At 39.4% G+C, this 18,854-nt stretch overlaps 1 protein-coding gene across 1 annotated transcript in view; it reads right to left on the bottom strand.

The window, feature by feature from the left end:
• LOC142334961 (calpain-9-like) overlaps window positions 1–18,854 on the bottom strand; it is a 93,527-nt gene that overhangs the window by 63,297 nt on the left and 11,376 nt on the right. The window lies entirely within an intron of this gene.

An 18,854-nucleotide genomic window follows, 5' to 3' on the forward strand; every position in this document is an offset into this window, starting at 1 on the left:
ACTTGTGGCATAAATGTTCACCATATGAGAAACAGAGAGGAAACCCCCAAAAAATGGTGTTTGAACAGAAAAAAAATGCCGCATTAGATTGTTGAGATCTGCTTTTAATAAGAAAGCGAGTAAAGACGAAATAAATCAAACAACAACAAACACTAATTACATCCAAAGCTCATGTCCATTTAAAAAAAAAAACTTAATAACAAAATCGAAATAGCGTCAGATAAATTTGAAACTCAATAAAAGAACTTGTATTTCAATGGAAAAGATATAGAATCAGTCCATAGTAAGACTCGGTAACAATAAGACAAAAAACAGCACAGTTAAAAAAATCACTTATAATTTTAAAAACAACTATTTTCAAATTATGAAAACCATAAGATATCAACTGAAATTATTCAACTGGTTTATGAAAAGCTATGACTCTATAGGAGGGCATTACGACTTGTCATTATTCAAGTTTTGTGCGGTTAAAAAAATAACAACAAATAGAAACAACTAACAAAAATTCGATTAAAACTTGAGAAAAAACGCTGTTGAAGCCGTAACCCCATAACGCTTTAAAGCATTATTTTTCACTCAAAATATGTTTAATTGGATCTTCTTCAAAAGCCAATATTATTATATATGACCTCTCACAAGGAAAAAACTGACAAAGCAGAGAAAAAATGGAAAAACTGAGAAATAATTTTGAATTTATCGAAAACAATTTTTTTCAAAGTTATGAAAGCCATTAGCTACAAAATGAAAAAATTGAAAGGACTAATGAGACCAAAACAAAATCCTACGAACTCTTCTTAATCTCTTCTTAATATTTCTTACGTCTACAAGAGAACGTCAAATATGAACAAATATCAAAAAATATTTCACTAATTTTGCCAAAAACCCGTGTCGAAGCAAGTAAAGTCGAAACATTTTCTGTAAAAACATTAGATTTTGTACAATTGCGCCTTCTCTCTACTCCAGTAATGTCATATGTGAACTGCATTTAACGAGACTAGGCAACCAATGGACAAAAAGAACAAAAATGCGACGTTAAAAAGTGTTTTTTGAATTTTTGAAAACAATTGTTTGCAAAATCATGGAAACCATCAGCTACCTAATCCAATCAAAATATCGGCTGAACGTTGTTGCCGTAAAATTCAAATGAGACCTGTTACAAACCGTAAAAATCATACGACTAAAAAGACAAAGTAAAAACGACAGTTAAAGAAAAGATAAAAATTCAATGAAATTCTACTAGAAAGTGGTGTTGAAGCCATTAAAAACCATAAGCCATGCCTTTAAAAATTATGCTATATTCATTTGTGCATCATGTTGAAAGCCAATAATGTGATATGTGAAACGTCAAAATTGTGATTATGTGACAAAACGAGCAAAAACGTTACAACTGGGCCAAAGCCTAAAACTAAAAAAATGTGATTTCTATTTTTATCAATTTCAGAAAACCACAACTTAACGGTTAAAACCGCAAAACGGATTACCAAGTTATACAGTGGAAAGAAGGAGCATTCTTTGTTTGCTGACACTAAATTACAAGAGGACCAAATTGATAGAAAAAGAAAGCAAAAATCACCAAGCAATTGTTTATTTGAAAATCAAATATTTTTAAATGTCAAAAGAACCATAAGCTTTCAAAAAAAAACAATTAAACTAAATTTGAGCTGTTTAGGAAATTCATTGCACCTATCACCAGTGGGTTTTTTTTAAAAAAAAGACCGAATGATTACAATCCGATTTATTGGACCAAGATTGGACCAATACTAGACTTTTAATTCCTGTTCGCCCCTTAAGAAAACCTAATTGTTTCAAATGCTATAGATATAAGTTAAATGTCAAAAACAAATTCAACGTTTTTGATAATCGAGCAAAGTTAGCAAAAACCGGCAAAGTTTTAATGAAAGCGGAAGTAAAAATTGCCCCTTTGCAATTTACAACGGTTGTGTTGTTTACAAAGATTTTCGATGAAAAAGGCTGAATTTTTTGAAATTTTTAGCCAAAATTTCAGGCACAAAAATTGAACCAAAAAAGTCAACGACACTTTTTCGTCTTCAGAAGTAATATCAACAGTACTATTGTTAACCGCTTTGTTTATATTTTTTGCAAATTTGATGAAATTCTAGGCAAAAATTACGGAAAATGTGAAAAAAAACAAAGCAATTTGGTCTATTACTCACAAACATTTGAACTTCGAGAACTCGCTCCAGGAGACGAAATTCAAAAAAATCTTTTTAGTTCCATATTCAACGGTGGACGGGCTCTTTAATGATACTACTCTCAATTTTCTACAAAGAATATGTCGATCGGCTAAAATTGACTGAACAAAAAACCCATTTGAGTATATAGTTCAACCCCTCCCCCCGTCAAGATATCTTGTTCTCTGAAGTGAATAGGCATGTCATTTTTTTGCAGAATGGTTCTGTATCACTGAAAAATCCCTCGAGCATAATATAGTTTAATTGGAGATGTTCCAGAAATTTATTCCTATGATAAAGTGAACAAGACCCCAAGGGAATAGCGTTGCTTGTCAAAACTTTAAAATATTCATATAGTTTTGATGTCGATTTGGAATAGTTTTTGTAAAAGAAACACGAAAGATTCAATTGATTTGTCAGGCCTTCGGCAATTAATTCTTCGTAAAATTACAGAGCACGGAAGCAAATCTGACAGCAGTTAATTTTCTTTGCAAAAGAAAATCAAGTTTAAGCAAAATTGCTTAGTTTTGCATGCTCTTAAATTTTTCCTTTTCCTTATCCAGAATTGTTGGTTTTTCTAAACTTGTTTAGAAAAACACTCCAGTGGATGAATACGATTTTAGCTTTTTTTGTTTAATTTTAGGGGCTTAAAATGTCATTTAAGGTAGAAATGCTGTGCCTATTTTGCAGTTGTTTTGTCGTTAATCCATTCATCGTCTGTAGCTATTTTGGTTCCAATGTTATTAGAGTAACTGAACTTTCTACAAACGCTTGATAATTTTCTGTTTCAATTTAATAGCCAGTAAAAGTAGTCAAAATACTTGCCAATTATCATTTTAATAATTTTATACTTGAGGTCTTATTTGCAAAACAATTATTTGGTTGTGTTATTTAAACGACTTGGTTTGTTATAAAACGACTTGCTTCATTTTATGTAAAATGCTTTAAAATCTACATCTCGCTTTTAAATTGACAGCCATGAAGACAAAGTACAATGAATATATTTCAATCTGATTGATTGTTGACACCCATTTTGCAGTATTTTGGCTGTGTATCGTTGCCATTTGTATTTATTTTGAGTAATTTATGTTATTATGGTATTAGAGTAATTAGAGTAATGTTAGAGTAATTGAGTTTGTGAAAATATTTTAACAATATTCTATTTCATTTTGATGGCGCTTTAAAGTAGCCAAAAACTTTGTCTGACTTCTGTGGAATTACTCTGGAGGAAAACTATTTCGCAAAATATTCAGGTTGAACTGTAGGACTCGCTTACTCTCATTGCATCAACAAAGAAAAACAACAGTTAAATTTCATATTTGTTAGCATTGGGTAACAGCGAAGCATAACAAACAAAACCAAGTATGAGATACAAACAAAAAAACATAGCAGGACAAGTCCTGACGTACAATTCAAAGAATTTTCATTGACTAAACAGAAAAACTAGACTTAGAATGGACTACGAGTGAATTGAGAAAACCATTTCAAAAAAAATCAGATCAAAAAAATAAGAAAAAAACAAAATCAATGTCAAAATGCCGCATGTGAACAAAAAAAAACCACTAGCGAGAAATTAAAATTTAATTCAAATAAAAAAATTATGCCTAGAATGAGCTGTGAATGGATTGGGAAAACCATTTAGAAAAAATCCGATCCAATAAATCGAAAAAACAGTAAAAATCAGAGAGAAATTGCCGCATGTGAACAAAAAACCACTACCGAGAAACCGAATTTTTGTTCAAACACCGTTTTCTCACTCTACTTTAAAATTAGAGCGAAAAAAATTCACGCCGCAAAACCACTCGCTTTTTCGCTCCATTTCCTGTTTCGGCGTGACCAAAATCACCACTCCAATTTGACTTCAAAAATCATGAAAATGTGTGAACAGATCTTAAAAAAAAAGACAGCGCCCCAATACAATTCAAATTCTTTGTGTTACCGCGTAAATGAACAATGCGCTATTTAAATAAAAGAGCAGCGACGAATTTAAAGCGCTATGTAAACAAAGCGAGAAAGGATTACGTAATTTCTTAACCGTTTAAATGCGCACAAAATCTCTTCTAATATACGTAGAAAGGTCGGAAAAAGTTCGTTAAACATAATTTTCGTTGAGCCTACTAAAATACTGAATCGATTGCGCTCTTTTTAGGCTTAATATTTTTATGTTTCGAAAACGTATCGGTGACCAATCTGAGTCGAAAATCGACTCAGACAAAATACCTGCTAAAAAAGATCGAGCTAGATTTGCCGGGCCATTGAGAGGGGCCTTTGGCCTTTTGCGTTGAGAGAAGATAGTTGGATGCGATATAGATTGTACGTTTGAATTTACCTTCGAAAGTCTGATTATTAAATTTATCAGCTTTATTTCTGATGCCGCGACCAAATTTCAGTTCCAATTTCCGTTATCTATTGCTCTAGCCTAATTGTTGTGATAAACTTATTAAATAGAATGGGTGAATGGGGTCCAATTGTTCACCTTTATTCTATTCACCGCCACTCTATAGTTCGTTCACGTGGTGTTCACGCCCGCGCATTATTATCACCCTTACCCATCACAAAAACAGCAGGAGTCAGTTGAGGGCCAACAGAAAGCGTCAATCGGAAACTAATCTAGAATGAACAGTGGACTTGTAGAGTCAAAACAAGCATTGCAACAGCTGTTCAACGGGACAACTGTGCCTTTGTCTGCATTGCCAAATGGAAACATGGACAACACTAACAGAAGAAGTACTAATACACCAACAGTACCAGTATCTCCTACATCGTCTTCTGCTGTATTTGTGGTTGATGGTGGAAATGGAAAAGAACAAGAAGCCATTAGTGCTGTTGCAATCGGCAGAATTCATGCTGCATATATTCATGCTGCCACTGACTTACATCCAGCGAAGAGCATCAAGAAAGAGTGAGAATTTGGACTGGCAAAAAAAACTGTAAGACTAATCCGGTTTAAACTTTTTCCATTCAGCAATTTCTATTTCACGTAGTAAATCTTTTTATTTTGCTGTAAAGTGATTTAGCCCGCAAATCTAGTAACCCCCCTTATATTTGGTTTCATTTCCTATAATCTGGTATTTTTGACATTACCCCTGGTCACCGATAACCCATCCCATACACATTTTTTTTGAAAAACAATAATTTTGACAAATTTTTGTCAAAATCCAGAAATAATCAAATTGCGGTGTTTTTTACAGTTCTTGACATAAACGCGAAGCAAAAAAAAAAAAGTTTGAAAAAATTGACCAAATTTGAAAAATTGGAAAAAAGTCTATCCGATCATTCTAGCATACCCATATACTAGTTAGATGGATTAAAACGTTGTAAAAAAAAAGAAGTTTGGTCAAGTTTTTCAAACTTTACAAAAAAGAGATCAGGTAACTGATTTATTTCCTCGATTAAGCGCTTATTCTTGGTAACTCGTGAAAATCGTGCACTTAACGTCAAGGTTCGGAGTTTGAGCAAAGCTCAAATCAATTATGTTGTAAAAACATTATATGGTTTTCATATTAGCTGCAAGTTCACTTCATCACGCCATAAAAACTTTGCCTCAAGCGTTACAAGACCATTATAAAAAAGGAATTTACGCATTACCGGGTCTGAGTTTTAATCCTAACGCTTTGAAAGTCCGAAAAACCGCGCAATTTCAATTGAGTCACTTCTTCCGTGATAAAAAGAGGCTAGTTATATGGCATGATGTGGTGAACAATTCATTGTCCCGTCATCGCAGTAACAACAATAAGCCTTTAACACCCTCGCAGCTTATTGAAGTGCTTGAAAAGTATCAGGAGCGCATAGAAGCTATAGTGTATTGCCCCAGAGAGGGAACTCCTGATATTTACAATCAGCTCAAGCGTAGTACTCTAGTTACCATACACTTAGTGAAAGACATTGTGTCTAGACGTAAACAGAAAGATCTTAGTTTACTCAAAGAGTACAGAGCATTACACCAAAGGCCTGCGCTTGAGCTGAAAACACTGACCATATTCTTAACTCATAAGAACAACCTCCGGTCCTTGATAACACGGTCCCGACCGAAAAAACTTTCCAAGCGCCGTCGAAAAACGCTCCGCAACCGCCATGCGTACGAGGAGGCGGAACTTACTCAAGCCTTTAATAACCTAAATGTCTCGTAGTCTTGCGTTGTTGCGCGGGTTAGTTTGTGGTTGATTCCTTCCAATAGCGCTTTACTAAACGTTTCGCTCTCCCCATTCTTTGAGTTATTCACTACCATCCGTTTCCGCAGGTTATCTGGTTTCATTTTCAGTTTCCGTCCTTTTTGTTTCCGTGTCACCTTGTTTCTTTCTATCCCCCCTTTATTTGTTGTATGATGTAGTATGTTGAGTTTTGCTGTAGTAAAATTTCTTTTTGCTAGTATGCTGGTTTGTTGTTTAGTCTCGTTCCTTGCTAGGGTGTGACTTAAGTTCATTCTAGAGTTACGGCTGGTTTGTTTCGTGACTTTCACCACACTTGTTTGCTAGCAATTTGTTGTACCTCTATTAATTTTGTAGTATGCACTTTTGTTGTCTGGGTAGGGTGGTTTGCTAGGGTGTGACTTAAGTTTGTTCTGGAGTTACGGCTAGTAAAGTTCCTGACCTTTTCGACTTTTGGTTATACTACACTGTTGCCGTAAATTGTTTCATGTTTAATGTTTTGATGCCGTTGTTAAAGCCCATAATGATTTGTGCTAGTGTACCTGGCAGTAGCTCGTCTCCTTCTTTCTAGGGTGTGACTTAAGTTTATTCTGGAGTTACGGCTAGCTTGTTTGGTTGAGTTGTTGCTGTGGTCTGTTAGCATCGATCTTCCCGCCTCCTCGCTTGCGGTTTCCGCCCCGCCCGTGCCAGTTTTCCCGTTTCGTCGCGCGCCATCCGCCCGACGTTTCCGCACCCGCCCGTGCCAGTTTTCTCGTTTCGTCGCGCGCCATCCGCCCGACGTTTCCGCCCCGCCCGTGCCGTTTTCCCGTTTCGTCGCGCGCCATCCGCCCGACGTTTCCGCCCCGCCCGTGCCGTTTTCCCCTTTCGTCGCGCGCCATCCGCCCGACGTTTCCGCCCCGCCCGTGCCGTTTTCCCGTTTCGTCGCGCGCCATCCGCCCGACGTTTCCGCCCCGCCCGTGCCGTTTTCCCCTTTCGTCGCGCGCCATCCGCCCGACGTTTCCGCCCCGCCCGTGCCGTTTTCCCGTTTCGTCGCGCGCCATTCGCCCGACGCTCTCGTTTGTCCGTCCGGTTTCCCGTCGCGTCGTGCGTTATTCGTTCGGCGTCTCTTCCCGTCCGTCCCGTCCCCCGTCCTGTCCCGTTTCGCGCTTCCTGCGCACCGTTCTTTCTTTCTTTCGCCGGGTACTATTGTACTCGACGAACATCTTTGCTCTTTGGCGGTTTGCTAGGCAAATCGTCACACTAGGGTTCGGTATAACCCATTTGTGTTGTGCTGTTGCATGTGTGTGTACTTTATATTAGTACCAAATTAAACTTGTGGTTCCTGTTTTTCTTAAGATCATGACAACTTTGCAGGACAAATTCAACAAACTTTATAGCGCAAGAGCAAAATTAGAGGCTGAACTTAATAACATCTATGGTGAAATTAACAATGCTGTTGATAAGCAAGACAGGAAAGTTAAGATCGAACGTCTGCTTGTGAAGTGCAAAGACGCTTTTATTAGAGTAGTTGATAAAAATGAAGAGCTCTTTGATCTGGCACAAAAGACTGAAAATCCAGATGCTGCTTGTAAGAACCTTGAAAAATGGTTAGAGACTGTAACAAAGAAAACTGATGAGTTCGTTGCTGCTGCTCGAGAGTATATCAATTCGGTCCATGACAAAGAGACAGCAGAGCTGTATACCTCTAACCAATCAAGATCAGGTTCACATATGACTTCCTCAAAAAGATCAAGTCAGCGTCAACGAGACTTAGAACTATCTAGACCCAAAAGGGAGGAACTTGAGAAACAACATGAGGCAAAACTCCGCATTGCTAGACAACGTCTTGAAATTGAAAAACAAACAAAATTGCGGGAGTTAGAAATTGAACAGCTTGAGGAAGATCATCGCAAGGAAGTAGCTGCTGCAGCCCTTGAGGAAATTGAGTTGATGACAAAATCATCAGCGGACGGGTCTGGTACAGGCAAAATGAGTGGGCTCTTTACGGAAAGAACTTCAGTCAAGAGCAAGAAACTTGTTCAAGATTGGGTTAATTCGTCACCAGCCGGGAACATGGCAGATGTTGCAAACGAACCGAGTTTGCACTTTTCTGGTTCCATCGCCCAATCCAACCAAGCAATTGTCCGACCTTCTTCAGCTCAACTTCCAAACTCACACTTCAATCTCAATACACAGGGTCAAGTTGAGGCCAACATCAACCTCCCTGTCCGTGAACCAAGTAGTAGAACCAATGTAACCAACGACGCACATGTTGCAAACAACATCATGCAAGAGCAGCGACATCCTCAATATACGCCTCCATCACCACCAATAAACTTTGGTATGCCAACTCAACTAAACGCCCCAAACACAGCCCGACAACTGTCTCAAGCAACAATGCACTTCGATGGTTTACAGTTAGATCATCAATTCCCTCGCAGGTCGAGCATGCCGGGACAGTTGAATTTAGTCAGCCCTTCGCGTTCACTACCTTTAAACACACTTGTTAATGCTCCGCTAGCACTTAATCCGCAACAGACACACATAAATGTACCAGCCCCTCCATCCCCCGTCCTAAACCCCGCACCACCGCATTTTCCGTTAATCCCACCAGCATTCCGCTTTCCTCCTTCGCCGCCACAAGCACTCCCACTACAAGCCACTAACCCCGTGGCGAATAATGTCAATCTGTTACCCCATTCTCCGCCTGCACCATTCATTTCCCCGGCAAACAATTTCGTGCCTCAATTAATTCATCCACCACCTCCACAAAAGACTTTTCAGCCCCAAAACTTTGTACCCATAACCCATGCACCTCCTGCTCCTCCAGATCCAAATGTCTGGCGTTTTCCGGCAGCAGTCCCACCTAATGCAGTACCACTTGTACGTACATCTGCAAATTCATACACCGTACAACCGGCCCCGTTAATCAACCCTCAAATATCTACATCGCACCGCTCCCCTCATGTACAAGCAGCAGCAGGCGCTCAAAATTACGTAACATCAGACTTCATGCAAGCGAATCCATTTAGTTCTTCCGCAGGTACCGCCCCCACCTTTGTCACTCCGATCATTCCGCCAACTTATGGAGCTACCGTTCCGAACCCGTTGTGTTGGGGTGGCCCGCCGCATCCCACACCTTCGGCTCCTTCTTTGGACTCTGCGGATTTGATAAAGCAGTTGGCGGACGCAATTACTTGTAAGAAGAACGATCCACTGCCCGAGTGGAAGTTGGCACAATACAATGGTGATCCCCTGCAGTGGCACGAATGGTTCGGACAATTTAAAAGCGCCATAGACGCACAGTCCTTGACTGATGACGTCAAGTTAACATACTTAAAAACTCTTGTAACTGGAAAAGCTAAAACCGCCATCGCTGAGTTCGCATACTGCGGTGTAATGTACAAGGACGCACTTAAGACACTCGAACGTAAATTTGGCCAACCACAGGCAGTAGTTAGTGCACACTTAGAAAAACTCAGCTCTTTTCCACCACTAAAGATGCACAATAGTGATAACATCATAAATTATTCTGCAACAATTTCAAGTCTTGTTGGGGTCTTTAAATCACTTTCATATGAGGCAGACCTTAAGAGCGCCTCACTTCTCAATACGGCTGTGCAGAAATTGCCGCCCAATCTGAAAGAGTCTTGGTCATTCTTCACAGTGAAGAAACATTGGGTTAAGCCAACACTCCTTGACTTCAACGATTGGTTGAAGGAGAAGGCCGAAGCACATGATTTAATGAAACAAACTTCATCGAAGGCAAGAACTGAGGATAACACCAACTCAGTAGTAAAGACCAAAGTAGCCTCAAAAACTTTTGCTGCTAACACACAAACTAAGGGCACTCAGAGACCAGCCTCAACATCGGCAACGCCTGCAACCCCTCGCTGCATTGTTTGTAAAGGTATCCACCGCATCTGGGAGTGTAGGGTATTTAAAGAAAAGTCTCCCACTCAGCGAGCAAAGGTAGTGGCTGAAGCAAAACTGTGTTTCTCATGTTTGAGAGAAAAGCATATGTTCAGGCAATGCCCAAACCCCAGGAAATGTAGAAAGGACGGTTGCAACAGCTCCCATAATACTCTTCTCCATGGAGCTGAGAGGGTTTATCCACCAAAATTACCTCCAAACAACAACAACAGTAATTCTAATGCTGGCACAAATCAAAGTAAACTCCCTAGTGTCCAATCATCGAGCAAGACCACCACTTTGTCATCTGTGAGTAATGTGAAAGGCCTCCTTCAGGTGACTGAATTACAGTTAAAGAGCTCTACCGGTAAAGATACCACGGCTTTAGTTTTGTGCGATACCGCTTGCAGTAACTCTTGGGTGTCCAATGATCTTGCAAATAGACTTGGTTTGCACGGTACAGCATTGAAACTAACAGTCAAGGGTATAAATACCGAAGAGGTCGTAGACACTGAGTTAGTTGAACTAATTGTAACGCCACGCGACAACCAAGCATTTGAACCATTTAAAGTCAGCCCTTACGTAAAGGAAAATTTGAATGTAGGCGCCGATGTCATTAACATAAAGCACTTCAGGAAACATACCCGCACCTAGCAGTTCTAGACCCAGTTACATATTGCTATGGAAACATCGAGATGATACTTGGACAGGATGTGTATCATGCCATCCGCCCGTTAGAGTACTTCGCTGCCGACGAGAAGTCCTCGCCCTTCGCTGTTCGCTTGCCCATAGGTTGGGTTCTAAGCGGCCCTCTACCGTCGTCTTCAGGTTTAGTCTCGACTTGTTTCAAAGCTAATTTGGAGCAGGATTTTGAACTCGCTAGTCAGGTAAAATCTTGGTACGACATGGAGTCGTACGGCGCACTTAAGCAAGTAGACCCACGATCCGCATCGGTTGCACGTGCGCATGAAATTCTTGAAAACACCACCGTGCATAATGGAAAAAGGTACGATGTCGGAATGCTATGGGCTGAAGATAACATCGAACTGCCCAACAATTATTTCTCAGCACTTGTTCAATTAAAGTCTTTGGAAAAGCGGCTAACGAAAGATCAGACATTAAGGTAAAAATACTCGAATACCATCAAAGAGGACTTAGACAAAGGCTACGTAGTAAGGGTCAAAGATGCTCATAAGGTGGAAAGTCGCTCGGAACGAGAGTGGTACCTACCACACCATCCGGTTGTTAACCCGAACAAGCCGGGTAAGGTTCGTAGGGTACTAAACGGAGCAGCAAAATTCCATGGCGCATCTCTTAATAAGTCATTACTTACCGGACCTGACCTACTACAAAACCTAATCTATGTACTCCTACGGTTCAGACAACATCCATTTGCCGTATCCGCCGACATCGAGGGAATGTTCCTCCAAGTTGGAGTGTTGCCATCTGATCAACCATCATTGCGCTTTTTGTGGCGGGAGGACCCCACATCAAATGTTGTGGTACACCAGTATACGCGCCACATCTTTGGGGCAAAAGATTCACCCACCTGCGCCAAATACGCACTTCAGCGCACGGCACGCGATAATGCTAAGGAGTACCCAGAAGCTGCGAAAGCCGTCCTTGAGAAATTCTACATGGACGATTACTTGGACTCAGTGGAATCCCCCGAGAGGGCCCTCATTAGGTCGAAGGAATTGGTACATCTTCTCCATCTAGGTGGGTTCAAGCTTACTAAGTTTGTAAGCAATGTACCAGATCTGGCTGACCGAATTGATGGGTCTGCTCAATCCACTGAACCGAAGGTCATCGTTTCATCCAAGGAGGAATCAATGCACGTGCTTGGGCTTAAGTGGGATCACAACAACGATACTCTGGTTGTGAGCAGGGGTACTAACAGCACCATCACGAAAAGTTTAACACAGCGCTTGGTCCTAAGTCTTGTGTCAAAGGTCTACGACCCAATTGGTCTTGTCGCACCGTTCACTGTTGGTGCTCGGTTAATCTTGAAAGACATTTGGCGTGTCAATGGACAAAGTTGGGATGACGAGTTACCTAAAGACACAGTTGACAGATTCCTTGCCTGGTGTGTTGAACTGCCGCGGTTAGCTGAGATCACTATACCGAGAAGTTACTTTTCAGGACCATTCCAACATCTTGAACTCCACATGTTTGGTGATAGCTCGCAAGACGTATTCAGTGCAGTAGGTTTTCTCAGGGCTCAAGTAACTTGCACCTCCGGGGAGATTAAAACAGAGCTGGCGTTTGTCTTGGGCAAGGCCCGTGTTGCACCTATGAAGGTAATGACAGTTCCTAAGTTGGAATTACAAGCCGCTCTCCTCGCTGCCCGTTTAAAAAGGGAAATCTGTCGAGCATTAACGGTTACTGTGGATAAAGTCTTTATGTGGACAGATAGTACCATCGTCTTGCAGTGGATAAACTCAACAAACAAACACCCCATCTTCATTGCAAATCGTGTTAGTGAAATCCTGGAGAACACCAGCGTTGACCAATGGAACCACGTCGCCACTTGTGATAATCCGGCAGATGCTGGCACGCGTGGCATGTCCGCTGAAGTTTTGCAATCAAGTAGCTGGGTGAGGGTTCCTGACTTCTTGAGAACTAAGCAATTCCCTTTTGTGCCAAATACTGACGTCGTTGATAACATCAAACTCGGCGTTGTAACCAAGGAACAAGATGATGACTCCATCTCATCTTTAGCCGCATCCGTAACCAAGCCCCCTAAGGAACAAAGTATCAATCTAATCCCGTTTGATAAGTTCAGTTCTTATCAAAAATTACTGCGTGTCACCGCATATGTGCTCCGTCTTTTACCATCTCATGAAAGTTACCGTACCGTAGACGGCAGCATAGCCGATCCTGTTGAGCTTGACGAAGCCGAGCGTCATCTCCAGTACTTGGTTCAGGAAGAGTCCTTTAGTACTGAAAGAAAGGACCTTCTCGACAACAAATCCGTTAAGAAGAGCAGCCGCATTGCTCAGTTCACTCCGTTTATTGGGCCTCATGGTCTCATCCGTTCTTCTGGTCGACTCCGACGGCTAGTGGAAATTGACTTTGACACTAAGCATCCTATCGTGCTGGATGCGCGTCATACTTTTGTTAAACTGTTTCTGCGGCATGCTCATTTGAAGAACCATCATCAGGGCATCGATTACTTACGGTCAAAGGTACAGGAACGTTATGCCATCCTAAAACTACGCTCCACACTGCGTTCCATCAAATCAAACTGCGTCTTGTGTAGAAAGTTCCGTGCAGCAACCATTCAACCTATCATGGCAGACCTCCCAAAGGAGAGACTGGCATACCAGTCTCCTCCCTTTACCAACACCGGGGTTGATTACTTCGGCCCATTCTACGTCACATTTCGTCGGACTACCGAGAAGAGGTGGGGATTTCTCTTCACTTGTCTCACTACTCGTGCTGTCCATGTTGAAGTTGTCCCGTCCATGGACACTAGTTCTTGTGTAATGGGAGTGGAGCGGTTCGTCTCCCGTCGGGGTACTCCTGCTATGATTTGGCCGGATAATGGTACGAACTTCATTGGAGCGGAGAAAGAGCTCCGTGAATGTGTGGAAAAATGGAATACGCTTAACATTGCCACCGAACTTGCACATAAGGGCATTAAGTGGAGGTTCAATCCACCCAGTGCGCCACACCAAGGTGGCATCTGGGAGAGGCTAGTTCGAAGTTTTAAAAGAGTACTGTACACTATCCTCGGTACGCGTCGCCTCACAGATGAGGTGTTGAACACTACTTTTTGTCTGGTCGAATACGCACTAAACTCACGTCCCTGAACGCCCGTAAGCGCCGACCCGTCCGACCTAGGCGCTATAACACCTAATCATTTTCTACTCGGTAACCAAGCAACCAGAATTCCGTCTATCGTTGGCGTCGACGAGTTCGATCATCGTAAGCGATACGCCCGTGCACAGTCATACGCCAATGCAATTTGGGCACGTTGGCTCAAGGAGTATGTACCTGCGTTGAACCGTAGATCTAAGTGGCAGACGCCTGCCGAGCAGCACCTCAAGGTCGGTGATTTAGTTTGGATCGTTGAAGAAAGCAACCCTAGGGGTTACTATCCAACCGCTCGGATTGAGGAACTTCGGTACGGCTCCGACAGCGTCGCCCGCTCCGCCGTCTTACGCACGTCATCCGGATCGCTCGTCCGCCCACTCGTTAAACTTGTACCGATCCTCTCAACATTTTCTTCCGGGCCGGAGGATGTTACCGCGTAAATGAACAATGCGCTATTTAAATAAAAGAGCAGCGACGAATTTAAAGCGCTATGTAAACAAAGCGAGAAAGGATTACGTAATTTCTTAACCGTTTAAATGCGCACAAAATCTCTTCTAATATACGTAGAAAGGTCGGAAAAAGTTCGTTAAACATAATTTTCGTTGAGCCTACTAAAATACTGAATCGATTGCGCTCTTTTTAGGCTTAATATTTTTATGTTTCGAAAACGTATCGGTGACCAATCTGAGTCGAAAATCGACTCAGACAAAATACCTGCTAAAAAAGATCGAGCTAGATTTGCCGGGCCATTGAGAGGGGCCTTTGGCCTTTTGCGTTGAGAGAAGATAGTTGGATGCGATATAGATTGTACGTTTGAATCTACCTTCGAAAGTCTGATTATTAATTTTATCAGCTTTACTTTGAATTGTAAAAAGCGTTGAAAGTTCATTTGGAGAACGTAAGAATCGTCCGCTGAAGAATGATTGATAGCAGGGTTCTTAAAAATAATAGGGACCAGCTACTGACAAGATTGGTCCAACTGTTTATCGCTAGATTAGATAATTACAATTTGTTCGTTCTGGCAAAATTCGTTTCAATTAGGTAACTACATTAGTTTACTGTTCGTAGCGTATTGATGAAATATTGTTAAAGGTGTCGCTAATTATTGTCGTTGAAACTCTAAAAACTTGATGTAAGAAATGACACCATTTTCGGCGGACATAAGCAAAAATTTTGCATATGAAGATAACGCGTTTACAATAATTGGTTAAAAACTCGCTGGAGAGCAATAAATAAAAATCGAGCGAGAGACTCTGAATACTGGATGTTACTCAAATGGTTATCACACAGAATTTCGAAGGAGCGATAGTGCTGGAAGCCCGATTTTTTTGTTGTTAATTATCAGAGATTGCTGGAACGATTGAGCGAGGGAGCATTTTCATAGTAACCGTCATCTTAGACTTGGTTTCGACAGTGAATTTCAGTTGTTTTAGAGTTCAGATTGCTTAAATATTAACGCGAGGTGCAGTACTTGGAAAACTGAACTTGGAAATTAACTCAGTTGTTTCTCACTTATTGTTCATAGCTTGTGATTGCTTGGGTTTTACCTAGTTATAGTTATTGTTAGTTCAGTGATTTGTGGATAGCACATGTTGCCTGATCCTTATTGAATTCTGATTTAACGTTTTTGTTAATAAATTTTCATCAAAGTTTTTCAACTGCAACAACTGACGACAGCCAAGAGCGAAAAACGGAACTCGATAGTTAAGAAAAGACTGGCCATTAAACCACACTTTTTGGAATTGCGACACTTTGGCGCTATTATTTTCGCGTTAAAAGAAACCTCACGAGAGTGCAGATCCTAACATAGGATATAAATGCGAATACATCAAAAGCAAACTTTCTGCGCTTTCTAATTTCTTAATTTGTTTGCAGTGCAATGATCAAAATCTCCACCAATTTCTTAATTGAATTCTATACCATCTAACAAGGAGGCCTTAGAGAGCCGATGAGACCTGTCATTAATATGACTACCAACAAAGACGGCGATAAAATCAAATAATTTCAAATATTAATTATGACCAAACCTTCTCGTCCATTTTTTTATAACCATTAATAACCAAATCAAAACGGCATCAGATAAAAGTTATACTAAAGAACATGAACCTGTACTTCATTAGAAAACAAATATGGGACTTTTCATCAATGCGACTTGGAAACAAGTCGACACGAAATGAGCAAAATTAAATGAAACGTTGCGTTTTTTAAAAGAATTAATGTCAAAGTGATTAGAAACATTATGCATCAACTGAAATTAATGAGAGATTCTTTTTTTCTTCAATAGTGAGTGAGTGAGACCTTTCATTATACGGGATATGTCATACGACTACAAAACGAACGACAAAAACAGGCAAACAAAAAAACTCAAAATCTGCGTAAAAACGTTGTCACAGCCAATTAAACAAGGTGCTGACTAAGGACATTAACAATTGTTAATCGCGTCAATTGCAACTTACCAGGCGACCGACCGCCCATTATTGTGATACTGTGAAAAATGAGCCAATGACCAAAAACAACTAATATTTTAAGAAAAATTGTTGTGCCAAGAACAGAGACCTTTTGAGGAAAACAAAAACGTTCTAAAGAGAAAATTTTAGTTCAATAGACAAGGGATGTGACTGATCTATAGAGATACTAAGCCACAAGTTAACAAAAATAAGATGGGCAGAACTCAGAAGTCCATTGTGTTTTTTTAGAAACCTTTTTAAAATTCTAGGCCAAAATTTAGCTTTCGAATAAAAGAGTAGACAGCTTATTTTGCAACTTCTACGAAAACTATTTGTGCCTGTGTTTAGTGAGACTAAATCATAAAGCTATAAATTAACATTAAACACAAGCAGAACTAAAAAAATTTCACAAACAATTTCACGAAACCACAGTATTAAATCATTAAATTAAAAAAAATCAATCGCCGAAAAAGATCTCCAGTTGCGTCTCCTTTGAGCATCATAAAATCTTTTTGTAAACCGCCTATCTCGAAATGACAACATCAATGAACCACAAAAAAATGAAAAGTATCTAAAAATTACAAAATTCTTCTGAAACAAATCCTCTAACTTCTAAAGACGTCAGTCAAAACGTTTAACCAACCGACAAATTTTGTTTCGTTCAAAATAAAAAACAACGATATTTCTCAATAATGACGCTAAATTGCGAAAATGATCCAGAATTGTAACATAATGAAAAAGGAAAAAATAGTGAACAAAAATGGGATAATTTAAAGTATACTTTTACTTTTTTGAAAAAAATTTAATTAAAAGTCAAGAAAACCATTAGCTACAAAATGATATCAGTTTCCTGTTATCAGTTGTTTATTTATCTTGTTATCAAAATTATATCAGTTGTTTTATTTATCTTTAGTTGGTCATTGAGACCTTTATTACCCAATTTTTGGCATACAACGAAAAAAATTAACAACAAATACGCCAAAAGATCTAAACCAAATTCTGCAAGAAAACGGCGTCGCAGCCCTTAAAACCATAAGCTATGAAAACAATAAACATATTCAAATAAGAATTTTGAAACGCTTTTTTCAGTTAGATTGTTAAGTATTCTGACAATTGACAAAGAAACAAAAAAGACAGCAAAAAAGGGGCAATTATTCAGAAAAATCAAAAAGTTATTTTATGAATTATCGTAGTACCAAAACGAAAAGGCCATTTAAAAAAAATCCCCAACAAAAATCAGTTTGTATCTTATATGAAAGAAAACTTTCTGAGAAAACACACGTCTCAGAAAACTTTCTGAGACGTGTATTTTCTGAGAATAAGCTAAAAGTTGACAGAAATAAGATAAGAAGATGACAAGTTCAAAAAATCATTGCAATTTTTTTTGAATCATTTTATTTAATGTCATAAGAGACAATAGATAACAAACGAAACCATTTTAGAGGTTCAAAAAAAAGAACAAAAGAATTCAGTTAAAGTTTACTAAAATTCTTCTTCAAGGCCATAAAAACCATTAGCTTCTCTGAAAACATACTAAATCTGTTTTTAGCCTAAATTTTATATAATTGGGAGTTTTCACTACTGGTGCCGTGCATTGAAATTTTGGGTCAGTAATCAACATTAAAAAACAATAAAAAGCAGAATGTTTTTCAAAAAAATGCAGCACCAGAATAAAAAATTGTAAATTTCTGATTGTAAGAATCCATGATGATATCAAACCTATCCCCAATTTTGGCGCGCCTCCAGCAGATCACTCAAGAGAATCAAGTTTTTGCAAATTAGACCAAATGTTAAGTGAATAATTTCAAAATAAAAAACAATGCTGCATTTTGTATAAATATCTATTTAAATCTGCGAAGACGGCAAAATTTTAATTCCAGAAGACTTTAATAGGGCACCGAATTTCAGTTAGCTCTCTTCTGGAGTTTACAGAGATTGTTTCAGCGGTTTCTAGGTCTCTATTTTCGGCAAACGTGAACAAAGTGGACCAAGAAAGCATATTTTGAGCAATTTTTGATGAATATTGTCTAAATATTGGAAACTTTATCAAATTTCTTAGCCAAAAAAAATCTCCCATCAAACAGTTCAGCAACGTCTTCTATCTCTAACGGTAACAATAACACTCTATCGTTTTAACCTTTTTTAAAATTATATTAGCGAAATTGGGCCAAATTTTAGCAAAAATTACGGAAAATGTGAAAAAAACTGTCGAATATTCGCAAAATTTACACCTCGATAACTTCCTGTAAAAAACGAAATTTGAAAAAAAAAATAATTCGATATTTTAGGTTGTACGGGCTTTTTAATGATACCACTCTCAAATCTCTACGATGAATATATCGGTCGGCAAAAAATTG

The sequence above is a fragment of the Convolutriloba macropyga genome, chromosome 2 (assembly GCF_964194025.1).
Source record: "Convolutriloba macropyga chromosome 2, txConMacr16.3, whole genome shotgun sequence".
Classification (NCBI taxonomy): Eukaryota; Metazoa; Xenacoelomorpha; order Acoela; family Convolutidae; genus Convolutriloba; species Convolutriloba macropyga.